A 14,984-nucleotide genomic window follows, 5' to 3' on the forward strand; every position below is an offset into this window, starting at 1 on the left:
ATCATTGAGTTGCTAAACCAGGCCTTGAATTAAATTTTAATCATAGGATGAATTTCTTGACTCCTAAGGAATATAAGAAAAACATGTTTTGTCATGAAATTTTAAAAATCAATAAATCCCTTTAGCTCTGTTTTAATGTATTAAGAATACATTAAAGCATCAATTTTTACATAAAGGATAAAGAGAGGAAAGTCAGTCTTAAGTTTTGGTGGGATATTGGGAATTAAAAGAGAGTGAGGAAGAGCAAGTTTATCAGAAGTCAAAGGTGCCATCCTTCCTCATCCTCTGCCTCCTATACACTTCCAGTTGGGTGGTGTAGAGGTGCCCAAATTTAACTGAGGGAGCACAGTAAGAGGGAGTCATCAGTGCTTAGGAAATATCTACTTTTCACTTCAACCATGTCAAAATGCCCCATCAGTACGGACATGACAGTGGCAGAAGAAAGTGGGTAACTGGATGAGCCTGAGGCTGTGGCAATGGTTCCTCAAAGCTTATTTGGCATATTGAAAAGAAGAGTTAAATCCCTGGCCTGGGATCTCTTTCTAGGCTTTAGTAGTAGAGGCTGGGGATGCTCCTAGCAAAGAAAACAAGCAGGTACCTGGTCTAATCTTCTTGTAAACATGCTAATAGTACACCTGCTAGAAAATAAACCAGTATTTACCAGGAGTAGAATTGTATCTATTGAATTCTATTAGCAGGTGTTCCTTTGTTTAAGATTGCTTATGGTAAACAAATATAGAATCTATGGATTTTTGAAATATGACTTCAAACAGTGTCCTGTAGGCTGTGAAAATATCTGGATTTAAAATGGAGCTGTTTGGTAACCTATGATGCATATAAGGGCTATCATATGAGAGGTAGACATATGCATCTTATTAAAGACCTCATGTGTTATTCTGGGCCACAGAGCCCAGTTGTGTGACTGATGTATAAAGAAGGGACCTGTGACCTAGTGTGTCCAGACTTCTCCCTTCTTCATCAGGTCCTGATTACTTGCATTCTTGACATTATTAGTAAAACTTGACAGGGGATAAAATATCTGACTCTTGTGTCAGCTGGATTTGACAGCCTGATCTTTGTGTTAGCTCACATATACAGGGCCCTACATTGCCTTTGGGGGGCTTCCCAGGTGGCTCAGTGGTAAAGAATCTCCCTGCAATGCAGGAGACATGGGTTTGATCCCTGGATCAAGAAGATCCCCTGGAGAATGAAATAGCTACCCACTCTAGTATTCTTACCTGGGAAATCCCAAGGACAAAGGAGCCTGGCAGGCTACAGTCCACGGAGTTACAAAGAGTCAGATACAATTCAGTGAGTGAGCGTGCACACACACAAATTGTCCTTGAGACCTACAAAGTGCACAAAGAAATGCCAAGGGGGTCAGGAAACTACTAAAGACCTTACGATGGAAAAAAATACTACAGTTCTCAGGGAAAATATGTTTGGTTTAATCCTGGCAAACTTAGTGTGAACAAATAATTTCAATAGGATGAAAGCTTTGTAAGAATGGAGAATTCCCACCCACCCCCCGGCTCAATCTATTTCTTATATGGGCTTCCGTGGTAGCTCAGACAGTAAAAGGTCTGCCTGCAGTGCAGGAGACCCGGGTTCCATCGCTGGGTCTAATATACTTACTAAATACACAGTAGGTTCCCAATACATGTATTAAATAAATGCATGATAATATATATTTAATAATTTAAATGAACTTTCAGATAATTCACCCTCTACTTGAATGTCCCAGGTGTGTGCTCAGTATTTAAACTCCCCTGTGCTCCTTTCTAGATGATGCCAATGAATATATGGTAGGAGTTTATGTAACCATCTGATGAAGGGGAGTGAAAGAGGTTAGTGAATTAATGTTGGGGTCTTTTAAATCTACTGAGGTGTCTGCTGCAGTTAAAGTAGAAGCGATCTCAAGTTTCAGTGTCCTAGCATCAGATGTTGAGAGCTGTAGTCCTAACTGTTTGCCTCCTTCCATAATGTCCTTAAATAAATTGGCTTCTTCATTCACAGTCCATTCAGGCCCATGCTTACCCATTGATTGGTCCTCACAAATTTCTTCATAAAGTTCCATGTTGGAACTCCTAGTTTCCTTGTACACATCACAAAAGTCCAAGAGCACTGCCTCAATGTGATTATATTTGGCTTTTAAAGACTTTCTTTTGGCTGTTTCTCCAATGCCTTTTTGCACAGGGCATGATTACTAAAGCTGAGAATATGCAGGAAGTCAGGGGCTGCAGTGGGGGTTGTCTGCAGACCTCTGACTCTTCTCTCAAGGAAACACACCATTAATTATTATAGATGTGTCTAGGTTTTCTTGTGGTTAATATGATCTCAACTTGGAAATCCCAATCTATAATTCCGTATTTTTTCTACTCAACTCTTCTTCTTCATGAGCCCCTCAAGAGGGAAGGAGGTGGTTTTTGGTTTTTTTTTTTTTTTTTCCTTTGTGTGATATCCTGCTAGTGTCCTAGAAGCTAGACCTCCTGGATCAGCCATCACATGAGTCGTAGCTATCTTGCAGCACTATGGAATAAAACCCATAATCTGAATTCTCCAGGCTTGAATATAACATTTTTAATATTAAAGTAATTTAGAGACTTGTCTATAAGTATTTTTTGGCATTGCTAACCACTACCAAACTAAAGCTGTAGAAAAATTCAGCCTCACAACTCAAAGCTGACCAATGACCTTTTTGTTCTAGGTGGTCCCTATCTGTTCCTTTTTTAAATAATACACTATCTGATTGGAACTTGCCTTTGGAAGGTTGAAAGGGAACATGCTTTCAGGGCAAAACATAATCAGTGTTTTAATACTTGCAAGTTATTGCCTCTGTTACCCAGAATCAAAAAAGTCCTCCCACTTTCTCTTGTTTCCCTTCTGCTCTCCTCCACAAATCTGCTGCCTACAACACACAGCAGCAGAAAATGGTGCTTGGCTCCCACTATAGATTGGAATTCAAAAAGATATTCAAGATGCAAAAGAAGCTGATAGAGAAGCTAAGGAAAGTGGTGAATGAAGACATGGAGAAAAGTTTGTTGGAGGGATATGAGGTGTATAAGAAATGGCTGCTCAAGTAGCAGGCCCCAGGTTGTAGGTAGATGATCCAGGGGAATAGATCCTCCATCTAGACCAGAGATCTGTTCACACACTTAACAGATAAGGTCTCTTCCTCCACCTTTGATCAATGATAGATACTTAATCCATTATCACAGTAAACAACAGAAAAACACAGGGAGCAGATAGTGAAGGTTGGTGAGTGATCAGAGTTGATTAATAGTGCTGGGTGAAATCTAACATTTTAAGGGTGGGAAAATCAGTTCAGAGACACAGAATGTAGGTAGGCAATGAGTTTGGGAGAGTGGGTACAGATTGGTGAGCAAAGCATTGGGGAAAAATCAAGAAAATAAGAGGAAAAGTAAGTGTTTATATTCCGATGACTATAAAATGAAGACAGAGAAGAACATAGTGGGGATTTAATCAAGTAGTTACAAGAGCTTTGTGTATAGCATTAGAAAGAGAAAACATGTACAAATGAATTAATCTTCACTGTACTTACAGATAGAGTCACACAGGAACTGGTTAGGCCTATCCTGGGAAATGTCCGGGAAGAATTTGGGAGAGTTTGTGCTGCAGAGAAAGAGCAAAGTCTGAAAGTAACATATTTGAGTTTCATTAGTCCTCCCACTGAGAAAGATGATTTTGTGTGAGACAGGAAGACGACACAATTGCAGGGGAACCTTTGCTGGCTATCTAATAGTATGTATAGAAAACCAAGGATCAGCACAATTTGGGAAATTAACAGCGTGAAATAGAAAGACCAAATATAGACAATCAGAACAAATGACATGGAAGAGAACAGATAATTTAGGGAACAAAGGAAAGAAATTTTGATTAGTATTCTCAGAGGAATTATAGAGGATGCTGATTCTGAAAACAAGACCAGGCTTCTGAGAAAAGGAACAACCAGAGAAGAAGCAAAAGTTTTGGGAATATTAAAAATAGATCAAAAAGTTTAACAAAATTCATTAAAGGTCTAGCTATTAGAAGTTAAATGACTATAGACCAAATGAATAATCTGGTAGGTAGAATCAAAAAATGCTGCCTACCTTTCTCAAGAGAATGAAACCTTTCCACACCTTCCTAAAGAGAGTTACAGATGGAAACAGAACAAAAGATAGAAGTAGGGAAAAATCAAAGAAATAAGAAAACTTTTCTTTTCTTGAAGAAAAGCATACATATGTTTTCATATTGAAAGGATCTCTGTGAAATGAGCAACATAACTGAGAAAAGACTTTCATGGGCCTTTGGAAAGTGTTACAACCCCAAGAATATAGAAAGTCATCTACAATTTTTCTTTTTTTATAAGGATAAAAGAATAAGTGGACTTTGGACTTTTCATCTTTAATAGTGGATACAAGGAGAAAAATGAAGTCTGTTTTCAAAATCCTAAAAACGGGTGAGGGAGAAACTTTAGTCACTTAGTCATGTCCAACTCTTTGCAGCCCCACATACTATCACCTGCCAGGCTCCTCTGTCCATGGAATTTCCTAGGCAAGAATACTAGAGTGGGTTGCCATTTCCTTCTCCAGGGGATCTTCCCAACCCAGGGATCGAACGATGTAATATTACTCAGCTATTAAAAAGAATGCATATGAATCAATTCTAATAAGGTGGATGAAACTGGAGCCTATGATACAGAGTGAAGAAAGTCAGAAAGAAAAATGCCAATACAATATATTAATGCATATATATATGGAATTTAGAAAGAGTAATGATGACCCTATACACGAGACAGCAAAAGAGACACAGATATAAAGAACAGACTTTTGGACTCTGTGGGAGAAGGTGAGGGTGGGATGATTTGAGAGAATATCATTGAAACATGTGTATTACCATATGTGAAATAGGTGACCAGTCCAAGTTCGATGCACCAGACAGGGCACTCAAAGCCGGTGCACTGGGACAACCCAGTGGAATGGGATGGGGAGGGGTGTGGGAGGGGGGTTTGGAATGGGGGACACATGTACACCGTAGCTGGTTCCTGTCAGCGGATGGCAAAATCCACCACGATATTGTTAAGTACTTAGCCTTCAATTAAAATAAATTAATTAATTAGTTAAAAAAAATCACTATGAGTGACATTACAAAGAACACTACAGAAAAGTATTTGCAAGTTTTAAAATCTACAATAAAGAGAATAAAATTTTTGTATAAAATTTCCTTGCCAAGTTTTCCTTTTCAGTTTTTGTCTAAAAACTGAAAGGAAGGAGGGTGCAGGGAAGAAACACCAAAAAAATTGTTCTTAAATTTATTCATTAAAGTAAAACATTTCTTCAAATTATAGATCTTGCTCGTTATCCTTAAGTGTCAGGGAATAAAAATAGTTAAAGTAGATACTTATTTTTCTTCAAGGAAAAAACTGGATATTTTCTTTCATTGACCTTACTTTCTTTGTCACCTTGGGACCTCTGGAAAGCAGATACCAATTTGGATCTAGATATGCAAATGATTTATGGGAGAAATGCATGTAAAAGATGAAGAGGGGAGGGAGCGATGGGAGACCCCTCAGATGGATGTGTCACTGATGCCTGACACTGGACACACATGACAGGAGGAAGAGGAGGAAGAATTGGGAAGGAGGAGCTTTCTACTGTGGTGGAGCCTAAGAAAGTCTTGGTCGGGCCTGTCTTTGAGCACTGGGTGCCCATTAGAGAAGTCCTGGGTACAGGCAGAAATGGGCCTGCTCTATATCGGTGTTGTTCCCAGTAGGTGGCCAGGAACCATCCAGTGTGCCTGTGGCCTTGGCAGTTTGAGCTGATGAAAGTGAGAATATGGATGCTGGAGGCTGTCCTGTCAGCAGGTAGCCACCTTGCAGCACATTCTTTTGAAGAGTTCTGAGTCATGTGACTCCATAACTACCCATCTTTTTTTCTCACCTGCTCTTATCGTGTCTTTTTTCTCTCTTATACTTATTTTGTATAAGTACCAGTCAATAGGGAATATTTTCTCTTTGTATTTATCTGGCCGAATATTTATAACCTCATCCCTCTTTTGGTTCATTGCTGACAACATAATATACTGTAGCACCCAGCCAAAAAGGGGATTTAATGGAAGTGATGTTTCAGATTTCTGGCTCACTTAACTTTGGCAATTTGGTGGCTATTTTAATGTGAAAAATGTGATTGGTTGACAATTTTCAAACCTTTGTTTCCCATGCCTGGACAGAAATGCTTCTTCTTAACATGGGAATTTATTACCACACACGTGTAGGAAGTAAATGGGGACTGACTGTGGTTGAGTTCCATTAGCCCACATAATTACAGAAAAGCTGTTGAAAACAACCTCAGCCATGAAGTTGAAATAATTCTTTTACCTTGATTAAGTCTTAAATTCTTTAGCTTAATAACACATGATATAATTTGATAAGTGATTATACTGGGGTTTATAATTGACAAACTTTATGAAGGACTGTTAAGGAATATCTCTTTGGTAGAATTGCTGCAGGTTGTTGTAGGGGCTTTAATTTTATGTAGAAGAAACTATGCCTTATAAAAGGATTTATTACACGAGAGCTCTCAACTAAGCACAATGAAAAATCTTGATGGACCTTAACAGAAAAGCCTATGAAGGTTAAGATACCCATTTAAATAACTTGGGATGATTTGATTTTTAATCATGGAGAAAGAATCAAGAACTGTTTTTTGGTCCAATAAGAGGTTAGCTCTGAGATCTGAGAAAAACTACATAAAAATATTGAAACACACAAAAATTTTTGCATGTACTTGGAGTATTTTAATTGTTAGACATAAAAATGGATAAGAATAGAGATACAATCATTTCTGGACAGATGATTCAAAACCTTGTGCTATGGACATGTGAGAAGGATATCATCACAGAGGATATCTCTTTGCTTTCCTGGCAAATGGTGTGAATTTTTTGAGAAAAATATGTTCACTCATCTAGTATTTAGGTCTTAAATCTTTATCAATACAATATCCAACAAGCTGTAGCCCATAATTCTGTCTCTGTTGCCCCCTTTTCCTCCTGCCTTCAATCTTTCCCAGCATCAGGGTCTTTTTCCAAATGATGATGATAATACTCTAAAATTTTGGGCAGCTGCCATTTTATGGACAAATTAGTCAAAATGTTAACAGTATAACAAAATGCTCTACCCACTGCAGTATTCTTACTTAGAGAATTCCATGGACAGAGGAGCCTGGTGGGCTACAGTTCATGGACTCACAAAGAGTCAGACACAACTAAATGACTAACACTTCAACTTTCGTAATAAAATATGCATGCTGATATGGGCAGTACCTTTTTCTTAGGTAAATAGTTAACTTATTACTACAAGATCATTTCGAATAGCAGAATTCATGAATCTTATTTGTTAGACCATCATTGTATTTTGAGATAAACAAATTAACTTTGAGATTAACAAAAAAATTCTATAAATACATCCCTACTACAGACTTCTTTCTTTATTTTGCTACCTTGTCAGTCAATCATTTACATGAAACTCTTAGAAGTAAGTCTCATTTAGGGGCATGAAGAGATAAAAACAGGGAATTGACTCTGCCATCTAACTTATAACAGTTTCCAGTAGGTTTTTCATCTATTTTATAATGTGAGTTAAAATATGATGTCCTTCTTGCTGTCTGTCTGGTTCACTGAACTGTAAGTTGTTTGAAGAAAAGGACTAAGTTTTGTATTTAATCACTGAATGATGTTACTTAACGGATTTTCTTGACTGATGTATAACCTTAAAGAGTCTGTATTTTAATAAGCTCAAATATATGAATTAATATTTATAAATATGAAATAACTAGGTAATTAAAATGGTCTAGAGAAACATTTGTTTAGATGATTACAGTAGTTCACTAACTCTACTAAATCACAATTTAAAATATCTATTTGGAAAATGACCAAATATTTTTCATAACATGGATTAATTCCCTCAACAAGAGAAGTCCTATTAATGTAAGCATTTATTTTGTTAGGAATATCATTCTTAAATTTTCTCTAATTAAAAAAGAAAGATTTTGGTAAGACTATTTAAATAATTGGGGTAAACAAATATTTGTCCAGTAGATTTAGGAATTCTTCTATAGCCAGTCTCTATTTTATATGTATGTGTATATATATATATATATATATGTATGTATATGTATGTATATATGTATATATCCACCTCCTGTAACCATTTCTGTTAACAGCTTGAAAGTATATCTTCTAAAATCTATTCACATTTAAAGTTTTTTTAAAAAAATCCAACAATAGAAAGGAGATGTTGCACAACATATTGTTTTGCAAATGGTTAAAAAAAAAAATCCTGATACATTGTGTCTTTTCTGACATTATTCATAACTCACTCTCATTCTTAGTTTTGCATGATATTGTGTTTTATGAGTCTTCATGATTTATTTTAATCAAATTCCTATTTAATGAGATATTGTTGAAATTTCATTTGGTTGAATGTAACTGACATCTGCATGGGGGTGTTAAGGTAAAAGAGAATTAATTAGACTGTTCCTGAGATATCACATCTAATCCCAGGAAGAGCTGAAAGAGTCAAATCTAGGAAAATGAGAGGAGAGAGCTACTAGCTTTGGTCAGGATTGCAAAGCAGCAGTGTGATTTATAGCATCCAGTCTTCAATGGGCAGTTCTCCCAGAAAAGGGACTCACAAAACACCTAATAGGTGATTTTTCACAGTATTTAAATTAATTGCAATTCTTTTACTAATCCAGGCAATATTATAATCACAGATGCAATGAACATCAGATCAATACTGGCTACATAATTTGCATGGCCCAGTGCAAGCAGAAAACGTGAGGCATCTTGTTGATAGGTTAAAAGAATTTCAAGATGGATGACAAGGAAGCATTGACTAAGCCAGTTTCTAAACACAGAGTCCTCTCTGACAGTACAGATACATGCTCATGAAACTAGCCCTGGATCCGAACTGTCTGCCGGAATTACATAAGATATTTTTATAAATCTTACTAAAAATTGAAAAGTAAAGAACAATAAGTAGTTAGTATGCATTTATCTGTCCTCTTCGAAAATTATTTTTCTACACAAGCTTGAAACCATTATACATAGGACACTTTTTCTAGCTAAATAAGGCTTCACAATGGAAAGTTAGTATGGTAAAATAAAAATATTTTTCATTTTAAATTTAAAGTTTTATTTTGCTCATGCAGGTCAAAGTATATTTATTCCTAAGAGTAATTATCTCCCCAGTTGAATTCATATGTCATTATAAATCAATGTTGCCATTTGATAGTAAGAATAGGAGTCAATTTTATGATTGGTTTAGCCGATGAAATATTTAATAGTAAATTATTCAGGGCATGTATGTTCTATTGTTAGTAGATAAATACACCTGAGAAAACTAGTTCAATAATCTAGTTACGTTAGCTATTGTGTCTCTAAAATTCAGCCTATTTGTTTTTGTTGACAATCAGAGCTGTTTATTTTGCTTTGAAGGCTTATATAGCTATAAATTAAAAGCAAATGTTTATGTTAATCTAGGACTTGCTTCTGTTTATTAAAGACTGTTGTGGTGCCAAAACTCAACCAACATCTGGCTCCCCACACTCAACAGAGCAGTAGCACTGACATAGTGGGGATCTATTAAATGAAGGGCAACATCTGGAAACTGACTGAAAAAATGATTTCTAGTGGGTGAATAATTAATTATCCAGATTTGGAGGTTTATGTGTGACTTTTTTTAAAGCATTGAATTTTTTAAATAACTAATTTTATTTTTAATAACCAAATTATTTTATTTGAGTTTTCTTCAGAAAATCTTTGCCTCTCTGTTTTCTTTCTCATGAATTACTTCCAGAATTCTCACTGAAAAGTAACAAGGTACTCGAAATCAATAAATGAAATACTACTTGCTTAACAAGTTATACTTTTAATCCAGTTTAAGGAAATTATATGTAGTATATCTGAATCCTATATGCAATTTAAGTTATGGCAGTCTTATGTCATTTTTCAAAGCAGCTCTTGAGAGGCAAGCAAATTAATACAACTTTGAAAAGCTATATTTTCTCTTTGGTTACTACAGTGTTTTCTAGATGTGGCTGCTTTCTATGGAGATTATTCATAAGCAAAGAAAATTTAGTATAAGTAGCAACAGTTTTACAAAGAAAGAATGGTTTGGGAAAGTAATGAGAAAATAGAGAATTCACTAAGCTGCACAACATGGAAACATTGGTGTAAATATTTTAATCAAATATCTGAAGATCATTCAATTCAGGTATCATTCAGTTCTAGATTTTGGACAACAAAACATCATTTGTTGACTTAAAAGCATAACGTCATGTACAATCATTGTTTTTATACATAGAATCAGTTCATTGACACCTGGTTCATTGCTACTCCTTCCTTCCCCAGCTTCCCCTCACCACATATATACGTGTGAGCTCATTAGCAATGCATTTAGGACCCAAACCAAGGCTGCCTTGCATAGTTCCTGAATATCAAGGTGCTAACAGCCTATTTCTTTAAAGAAAACATTTTATAGCTATTAATGTAGAGGTTCAGCAAGGGTTAGGGACTTATCCAAAGGTGTGCAAACTATGTCTAACAAATAAATCTGGGGCCACTGCCCTGTGTCTCACCAAGCTGTCCTCTGGCGTGGGAATCTTGACAGTTAAACAGTTACCAATATTATATATGAGTTGAAAAGATAGGAGCTCAGCAGCACTAGGGGACTACCAGGCTTATCAACCATATAAATTCTGCTCTAGAACATTGTTGTCAGTGTGGATTGGAATCTCAAACTGATTTTTTTTTTATTCTAATTTGGATGAATATTTTTTTGAAGACTTCATTGCATGCTAAGTATTCCTTAAGTTTTTTTCAAAAGTCAAAATTCTTTGTATTACCAAATGAGGTTGATATTTCAAAATTAGTTCACTTAATTTAACATAGTCAAGGTCCTAGGAAGTATCTTCCCTTTCAAGATCATGTCAGATTTGATTCAGAAATCTGAATTTAATCAAAAATAAGATAATCTCTAAAATTTCATTTTATGATCCCAGACACTATACAGTATCTACTCTGTCACCAGCTTAGCAAATGTCAGCGCTTACCTAAATTTATTATGTGAAAGGTTTTTGACATCCTTTGAACCATACTGGAATTTATATTATGACAGTAGGCAGAGTGTATAGTATACTCAGTCATAACATCATTTTGTGCAACTGTAAACTGAGGAGAAGAAATAGCGATCCACTCTCATATTCTTGCCTGGGAAATCCCATGGACAGAGCTGCAGGGAGGGCTACAGTCCATGGGGTCACAAAACAACTGGACATGACTTAGCGACTAAACAACAAACTGAGGTGTTAAAGGTATAGATTTGTGGTTAAGAGTGTAGGCTCTGGATGTGGATGACCTGAGATTAGTCTCAACTCCACTACTTGAGTGGACATGGAGAAGCAAAGTAACCTCAATTTAACCTCAATTTCCTAATCCATACAATAAGTCTCTACTGAAGTTTAAATGACATAGTGGTTCAAATGCGGGAATCCTACACTAATGCCCTAGGTCGCTTGGCTGTTTCTCCTCCTCAGTGATTTGCACAGGTTACAGAGCAGAGCTAGGTTTTGAACCTTTGTGTTGAAGCCCGAGATTGATTGGGCTTCTCTGTTACTGCTATTTCCGTCCCCCTTGTCCCAAGATTCCCAACAGAATTATGTATCCCCAGACATTTGAGGAGTGGGATTCTGAGTACAGTGGAGAAGGAAATGGCAGTCCAGTATTCTTGCCTATAAAATCCCATGGACAGAGAAGCCTGGTAAGCTACAGTCCATGGGGTCGCAAAGAGTCGGATACGACTGAGCGACTTCACTTTCGCTTTCACTCTTTTGAGTACAGAATGAATCCCAGTTTCCTCATTAGAAGGGCACAGGATCTTATGGTGATATAAAACCGTGACCCTTCTATTTTTATTTTTTCTTTTATATATTAACCATTTTTTCTTGAAATATATTTATTAACCAACTTTTATTAAAGTATGGTTAATTTAAAATGTCTGTTAGTTTCAGGTATACATTCTGTTATCCATGTATATACATATTCTTTTTCAGATTCTTTTTCCTTATAGGTTATTATGAAATATTAAGTAGAGTTCCTGTGCTATACAGTATGTTCTTGTTATTTATTTTATATGTAAGTAGTGTGCATGTGTAGAATTGATGCTTTTGAACCGTGGTGTTAGAGAAGACTCTTGGGAGTCCCTTGGACTGCAAGGAGATCCAACCAGTCCATCCTGAAGGAGATCAGTCCTGGGTGTTCATTGGAAGGACTGATGCTGAAGCTGAAACTCCAATACTTTGGCCACCTCACGCAAAGAGTTGACTCATTGGAAAAGACCCTGATGCTGGGAAGGATTGGGGGCAGGAGGAGAAGGGGATGACAGAGAATGAGATGGCTGGATGGCATCACCGACTCGATGGACAAGAGTTTGGGTAGACTCCAGGAGTAGGTGATGGACAGGGAGGCCTGGCATGCTGAGATTCATGGGTTCACAAAGAGCTGGACACAACTGAGTGACTGAACTGAACTGAACTGAGTGTGCATATATTAATCCAAGACTCCTTTCCCTTTTGGTAGCCACTGGTTTGTTTTCTATGTCTGTGGGTGTATTTGTTTTGTATGTAGGTTCACTTTTCTTCTTTTAATTGTTTTATCTGCTTGTAAATAAATATATGACATAAAAATATTGAAAATTCCCCTAAATTCTGGGCAAGGGAAACAAGATGCAAATAGCACAGCAGTTACCAAAGTCCACAAAATAAAGTACAGTCATTTAATCTAGAGCTATATTCAAACTGGTTTGAAATATGACTGTGAACAATCAGAAAATCAGGCTTCTAACTTTGATATTGCAAAATACAGTTCTAAAATGTATGTCTGCTATCTTCGTACAATCTATTAAAAAAAAGCATGTGATTTGATGACATCCTTGTTCATTTTTCAGTCTACTATAGCTACATTTCTATTATATACTTAAGTAAAAGGATAATGAATATTTCTGACCTAGCTATGTTTAAGTAACTATATGTTTTTAGAAAAAAATACATTTAACAGGTTAATTATACTGTATTGGATACTGACTGAATGTGATATGATCAAATATACATGAACTTTAATTAATTATATGATTATTCATTGAGCAGATTTCCTTACAAATAATAACTGGAAGAGTAATCATGTATTCTAAGTTCATTTTATAAATTGTTGTAGAGAAATTTTATTTGAATAAAACAAACATGTATTTTACTTAAGGATTACTTATTTCACAATCCATATACAGTATTAAGAGAGAGAATGTATTGATTTGTTCCAGGAAGAATGTAGGGAGGCTTGCTAGACCAATGTCTTTTTTACCTACTTGTACTGAGTGCATGCCATGAGAAGAATAATTATCCATCCATTCCTCTAAAAAGTTTTACTAAGGAAAATAAAACAGTTTTGAATGTGTGAAACCACAGGAATTAATCATATGACATTCTTTCTGCTTGTTAAAATATCCCATCTAAATAGAAAGACTTTTAAAAGGCAAGATTAGGAATCCCATATACCTAGTATTAAAAGACTTAGTAACTAAATCTTAAGTATAGAAAAATGCTGCTGACATCACAAAAGCCTTTTTTAATTGTGCTAATGATTTTTCATGCTCTAAATGTAGGAGGAATTAGTAGGAAGTACAGTTACTTACTGTAAAAACATGACTGGGAGCTGACTGTGGCTCAGATCATGAACTCCTTATTGCCAAATTCAGACTTAAATTGAAGAAAGTGGGGGAAACCACTAGAGCATTCAGGTATGACCTAAATCAAATCCCTTATGATTATACAGTGGAAGTGACAAATAGATTTAAGGGGCAAGATCTGATAGAGTGCCTGATGAACTATGGATGGAGGTTCATGACACTGTACAGGAGACAGGGAACAGGACCATTCCCAAGAAAAAGAAATGCAAAAAAGCAAAATGATTGTCTGAGGAGGCCTGACAAATAGCTGTGAAAAGAAGAGAAGTGAAAGCAAACGAGAAAAGGAAAGATATACCCATTTGAATGCAGAGTTCCAAAGAATAGCAAGGAGAGATAAGAAAGCCTTCCTAAGCTATCAGTGCAAAGAAATAGAGGAAAATAATAGAATGGGAAAGACTAGCGATCTCTTCAAGAAAATTAGAGATACCAAGGGAACATTTCATGCAAAGATGGGCTCAATAAAGGACAGAAATGGTATGGACCAACAGAAGCAGAAGATATTAAGAAGAGGTGGCAAAAATACATAGAAGAACTGTACAAAAAAGATCTTCACAACCCAGATAATCATGATGGTGTGATCACTCATCTAGAGCCAGACATCCTGGAATGTGAAGTCAAGTGGACCTTAGAAAGCATCACTATGAACAAAGCTAGTGGAGGTGATGGAATTCCAGTTGAGCTATTTCAAATCCTAAAAGATGATGCTGTGAAAGTGCTGCACTCAATATGACAGCAAATTTGGAAACCTCAGCAGTGGCCATAGGACTAGAAAAGGTCAGTATTCATTCCAATCCCAAAGAAAGGCAATGCCAAAGAATGCTCAAACTACCACACAATTGCACTCATCTCACATGCTAGCAAAGTAATGGTCAAAATTCTCCAAGCCATGCTTCAGCAATATGTGAACTGTGAACTTCCAGATGTTCAAGCTAGTTTTAGAAAAGGCAGAGGAACCAGAGATCAAATTGCCATCATCCGGTGGATCATCGACAAAGCAAGAGAGTTCCAGAAAAACATCTATTTCTGCTTTATTGACTATGACAAAGCCTTTGACTGTGTCGATCACAATAAACTGTGGAAAATTTTGAAAGAGATGGGAATACCAGACCACCTGACCTGCCTCTTGAGAAATCTGTATGCAGCTCAGGATGCAACAGTTAGAACTGGGCATGAAACAACAGAC

This window comes from Giraffa tippelskirchi, chromosome 10, assembly GCF_054371585.1.
Source record: "Giraffa tippelskirchi isolate mGirTip1 chromosome 10, T2T-mGirTip1v1.2.pri, whole genome shotgun sequence".
Lineage (NCBI taxonomy): Eukaryota > Metazoa > Chordata > Mammalia > Artiodactyla > Giraffidae > Giraffa > Giraffa tippelskirchi.